Raw genomic sequence first — 5,830 nt, 5'->3', positions numbered from 1 at the left:
TCTTGGAACTGGTGAATATAGTACTTTATATAATGCATAGAATTTATTAGAAAACAAAAAAGCAGAATGTATAGTAAAGTTTGAAAAAATAGAGATTTAAAAATTTTAAAAAACAATTTTATAAAAGAACTAAAAAATCCCTTGTATTTTAAAGTAAATTAGATAAGATAAATGAGCAAACACAAATTTATGTTGTAAAGCAGGTTTTATTAAATTAAAGGAAACAATAGCATGCAAATTAAACCCACACACCCCATAATTCAACAGAAATTATATTGAAGCACTCATCTCAAGAAAATAACAAAATAAATTAGAGATATAAGGAAAAAAACAAAGTCATAAACAGAAATGAACTGAAATAAGAGAAGAAAAATTAATCAATAAAACAAAGAGTTGTTTCTTCGATTAAAACTATAATAATAATAACAACCAAAAAAACCTTAGGGGAGACAGAAGCAAAAATAATAACAATAATAATAATATGGGTATAAACAAATTTAGAAATATGAATATGAAAATAACTGCAATTTTAGAGAAAAATATTAAAATAAATTTTAATTCACTACAAATACATTTGGAAAAATTTGGGACAGTTTTTAGAGAAAATGCAATATTACAAATATTTAAAAAAAGAACATACTAAAGAAATCTACAAGAACAATTAACATGATATTGAGACTTAATTTTTAAAATTTACATCTCAATAAGTATCTGCATGAATAATTTGACAAAAATCTTTCAAATTATTTATTTATTTATTTTTTTTTTTTTTTTCATTTTTGACACAGAGTCTCCCTCTGTCACCAGGCTTGAGTGCAGTGGTGCTATCTTGGGTCACTGCAACCTCCACCTCCTGTGTTCAAGCAATTCTCCTGCCTCAGCCTCCCGAGTAGCTGGGACTACAGGAGCGCACCACCAGGCCCAGCTAATTTTTGTATTTTTAGTAGAAACAGGGTTTCACCATGTTGGCCAGGATGGTCTCGATCTCTTGACCTCGTGATCCATCTGCCTTGGCTTCCCAAAGTGCAGGAATTACAGACGTGAGCTGCCGGCCTGGCCTCAAAATTTTAAATAAGTAGTAGTACTGATTTCCTTTTAACAACTCTGCAATAAAGTGAAAGTACAAAAGTTACCAACTAATTTCTACATGTTTAATGTTTTCATAAAGTAGCACTAGTCTTATACTAAAAAGTCAGAGTGAACCACTTCTAGAATGGATGATTAATACCCAACCTCTGAAAATCTTATCTTCTGTAAAAGTTGTGAGGACAATGGCAAAAATTGGCAAAATCAACTTTGTAAAGACTCTAAATTAATAAAAGGCTTTCAACAACCAGGAGAGCATTTATTTAAGAAAAAATGTCTGAATCTGAGTGAGAATGGCAAGCTTGTCGGGTTTTAATTTGCCCTGTTCCTACATCCTGTTTCCAGCCCCATGATAGCCTCAAAAACCAGTAGTCATGCAAGAGTGGCAACAATTGAAAGGAGCAGCTTAACAGCCATTGGAGAAAACAGAATTAGATTGGAACTCACCCCTAGCTGCAGAGTATTGTCACTGTATTGCCTAGCAATTAAATTAGTTTCCTAGTAAAATCTTATTCTCAGGGATGGTCTTTATTTTATCTGATTTAGAGCTCAGTAGATGGGAACTAACCTATCCTCAATACAGGTTTTGTTTTGTTTATTTTTATACATTTAAGGAGTACAAATACAGTTTTGTCACCTGGCTATATTGCATCGTGTAAAGTCTGGGATTTTAGTGTAACCACCAAAACAGTATGGATATTACTCAAAGAGCTAAAAATAGAACTACCATTCAATCCAGCAATCCTACTACTGGGTATATACCCAAAGAAAAATAAATAATTACATAAAAAAAATACCTGAACTCATATGTTTCTTTCGGTGATGTTTTGCAAATAATCAGTGATTTTTAATGTCTTATCTTCCTAAAGTGGCAATACCAGTTGGAAAAAACAAGAGGCAGAGCTAAAACTCTGAAAAGAAAGAACTGGAAAATAAGTTGTCCACAGGGGGCTTTAAAAACTCCAACATATTTATCTATTATGCCACACATATACACAGAACTGTGTGCACAGCCAAAAGAGAGTTGAAAAGGCCTAATTCCTTATGTCCGATTGATTTTTAAGGATCTTTGCATGCAGGAAATAAAGGTTAAGACAGAGCTATAAAATTGCAGAACATCGAAAGAATGCTTTAGCACACATCCAGAACCCCTCAGCAAAGGTGGGGAGACTTACTGATTCAAGGCATTTAATGAAATATCTGTCCAATTATTAGCTGATCAATAAGCGAAATAAGTTGAGTCTACCACGGCTGTATATGACAAAGAATATATACAAGTATTAGGCTGTTCTTGCATTTCTATAAAGAAATATCTTAGACTGGGTAATTTATAAGAAAAGAAGTTTAATTGTCTCACACTTCTGCAGGCTGTACAGAAAGCATGACGGCATCTGCTTCTGAGGAGGCCTCAAGGAGTTTTACTCATGGCAGAAGGCAAAGCAGGAGCAGTCACTTACCATGGCTGAAGCAGGAGCAAAAGAGCAAGTGGGGGAGATGCTGTACACTTTTAAACAACCAGATCTCATGAGAACTCACTCACTATAATGGGAACAGTACCAAGTTAGGTGGTGCTAAACCATTTGTATTAGTCTGTTTTCATGTTGCTGATGAAGACATACCCGAGACTAGGTAATTTATACAGGAAAAAGGGTTTAATGGACTTACAGTTCCACATGGCTGGGGAGGCATCACAATCATGGCAGAAGGCAAGGAGAGCAAGTCACATCTTAAGTGGATGGTGGCAGGCAAAGAGATACAGAGCTTGTGCAGGCAAACTCCCATTTTTGTTTGTTTTGTTTTTCTTTTTGTTTTTTTGTCTTGAGACAGTCTCGTGCTGTCTCACAGGCTGGAGTTCAGTAGCATGACCTTGGCTCACTGCAGACTCTGCCCCCCAGGTTCAAGTGATTCTCCTGTCTCAGCCTCCTGAGTACCTGGGATTAGAGGCATGTGCCACTGCACCAGGCTAATTTTGTATTTTTAGTAGAGAGGGGTTTCACCATGTTGGCAGGCTGGTCTCAAACTCCTGACCTCAAGTGATTCACCAGCCTCAGTCTCCCGAAGTGTTGGGATTACAGGTGTGAGCCACCACACCAGACCCAAAGTCTCGTTTTTAAAACATCAGATCTCCGGAGACTTATTCAGTACCAGGAGAACAGCATGGGAAAGACCTGCCCCATGATTCAATTATCTCCCACCAGGTCCCTCCCACAACACGTGGGAATTATGAGAGCTGCAACATGTAATTTGAGTGGACACACAAAGCCAAACCATATCATTCTGACCATGGCCCCTCCCAAATCTCATGTCTTCACATTTCAAAATCAATCATGCCTTCCCAACAGTCCCTCAAAGTCTTAACTCATTTCGGTATTAACTCAAAAGTCCACAGTCCAAAGTCTTATCCTAAACAAGGCAAGTCCCTTTCACCCATGAGCCTGTAAAATCAAAAGCAAGTTAGTTACTTTCTAGATGCAATGGGGGTACAAGCATTGAGTAGATACAGCCCTAAATTAGCCTAAACACAGAGGCTACAGGCCCCACACAAGTCCAAAATCCAGCAGCGCAGTCAAATCTTAAAGCTCCAAAATGATCTCTTTTGACTCCATGTCTCACTTCCAGGTCATGCTGATGCAAGAGGTGGGTTACCCTGAACTTGGGCAGCTCTGCCCCTATGGCTCTGCAGGTTGCAACCTCCCTCCTGGCTGCCTTCACTGGCTGGTGTTCAGTGTCGGTGGTTTTTCCAGGCACAGGGTTCAAGCTGTTGGTGGATCTACCATTCTGGCGTCTGGAGGATGGTGGTGGGAACTATGGGAGCTACAATATGAGATTTGGGTAGGGACACAGAGGCAAATTATATCACTACTCATGGGAATTCCACCTGCATGATTTAGTCACCCTCCACCAGGCTCCACCTCCAACACTGGGATTACATTTCAATATGTGATTTGGGCAAGTACGCACATCCAAACTATATCAATATTTTGAAGAATTAGTTCAGGAAAGTCATTAAACGAACAAAGAACAATAATAATAGCAGGAATAACACAACTCTGAAGACAAGGGATAAAATTGATTTCCATGGTTGTATTTCCATGCTCTATTATTTAATATGTGTGACTGTTAAAAAATGAGGTACAAAAAGAAACAAGAAAATAATATGAACCATACACAGAAGAAAAGCCAAGCAAAATAGTCAATAGAAACTGCAACGATGAAGCCCAGATGTTGAACTTACTAGACAAAAGTTTTGAAATTAGCTATTAAAATATATTTTTCAGTTTTCCAACTCTTTTAGAATGTGTCTAGTAGATTTTCTGGTCTTTACCAGAAAGACTGCCTGCTACCAAAAAAAAAAAAAGACTTAAAATATGTTCAAAGAACTAAAGAAAATTATGCACAAAGAATTAAAAGAAAATATAGAATGATGTTTACAATGACAATATAAAGAAATATAATTTTTAAAAAAGAACCATATGTAAATGCTAAATTTGAAAAGTATAATAACTGAAATGAAACAGAGGTACAACATTTTCATCTGGCAAGAGAACAAATCATAAAATTCAAAGATATACCAATTGAGGTTATTTAGTCTTTAAAAAAAGAGAGAAAGAACAATAAACAGAGTTCCAGTAACCTCCAGGGCATCATCATGCTTATTGACATGTATTGAGAGTGTCAGAAGAAGAGAGAGACAAAAAGTGGCAGGAATAATATCTGTGACTTTGGAAAGTTTAAACTTTGCCTTAATCTTCATTTTCCAAGACTGTTTCAAAAAAAAAAAAACAACACATTAATGGATACAGTAAAAAGGCTCAAAAAACTCCCAAGGAGATAACTCAAAGAGTTTAAACCTAAACATCTAGAAACGTCATAGTCAAACTGTTGAAAGCCAAAAAGATATTTTTTTCCAACTTTTATGTTAGATTCAGGGGCTACACGCACATGTTTGTTACCAAAGTATATTGTGTGATACCGAGGTTTGGGGTGTGATTTAACCCATATCCAGGAGTGAGCATAGTACAAAACAGATAATTTTTAAAGTGGCAAGTGAAAAATGACTCAAAAGGGAGCTTCAGTAAGTTTCAACAGCTGACTAATCATCAGAAGCACTAGAGCCGTAAAGTGGTGAAATGACATATTAAAGTGTTGGGGAAAAAAGACTGTCAATCAATAATTATCTAGCCAGCAAAACTATGCTTCTAAAATAAAGGAAAAATATAGACATTCTTGAATTAATTAAAAAGAAAGCCTGAGAGAATTCATAGCTAGTAGCCCTACTCTGTAAAAAATAGTACAGAAATATCATATGGCTAAATGAAGAAACACTGCTGAATGACTTGAATCTATGCCAAGAAACAAAGATAAAGTATATGGAAAAGGTAACTACATAGGTAAAAATAATAATTTAAAAAACAGTATAAATGTAGTTTTGGTTTGTAACTCTTCTCCTTTATAATTCATATGTCTTACTGGTTCAAGGTATTTGTAGAATTCTCTGTTCGATTATTAGCTGATCAATAAGCTAAATAAGTTGAGTCTATATCATGGGCACACATGACAAAGAATATAGTTTAAAGCATGTATAGACCTGTGTACAGCAATAGTTACAAAATTGTACCATCAGTAGTACAAAGAAGGAGAGAAGAAATTGAGCTAACTTGATATTTTATATTGTATGTAAGATAAATTGCTATAAATCTGAACTATATGATTATAGCTAACATGTTAATTATAATCCTCAAGA

The 5,830-nt window shown here is 35.7% G+C and overlaps 1 non-coding gene across 1 annotated transcript; it reads left to right on the top strand.

Annotated features, from left to right (window-relative positions):
* The first annotated feature begins 4,361 nt into the window (after positions 1-4,361).
* On the top strand, positions 4,362-4,423 carry LOC112134029 (U7 small nuclear RNA). Its single transcript, XR_002915614.1, has one exon. It is a non-coding gene; the product is annotated as a U7 small nuclear RNA (small nuclear RNA).
* The last annotated feature ends 1,407 nt before the right edge of the window (positions 4,424-5,830 follow it).

This window comes from Pongo abelii, chromosome 5 (assembly GCF_028885655.2).
Source record: "Pongo abelii isolate AG06213 chromosome 5, NHGRI_mPonAbe1-v2.0_pri, whole genome shotgun sequence".
Classification (NCBI taxonomy): Eukaryota; Metazoa; Chordata; class Mammalia; order Primates; family Hominidae; genus Pongo; species Pongo abelii.
The sequence above is the reverse complement of the archived record's forward strand: the minus strand, read 5'-3'. Positions and strand labels throughout refer to the sequence as shown.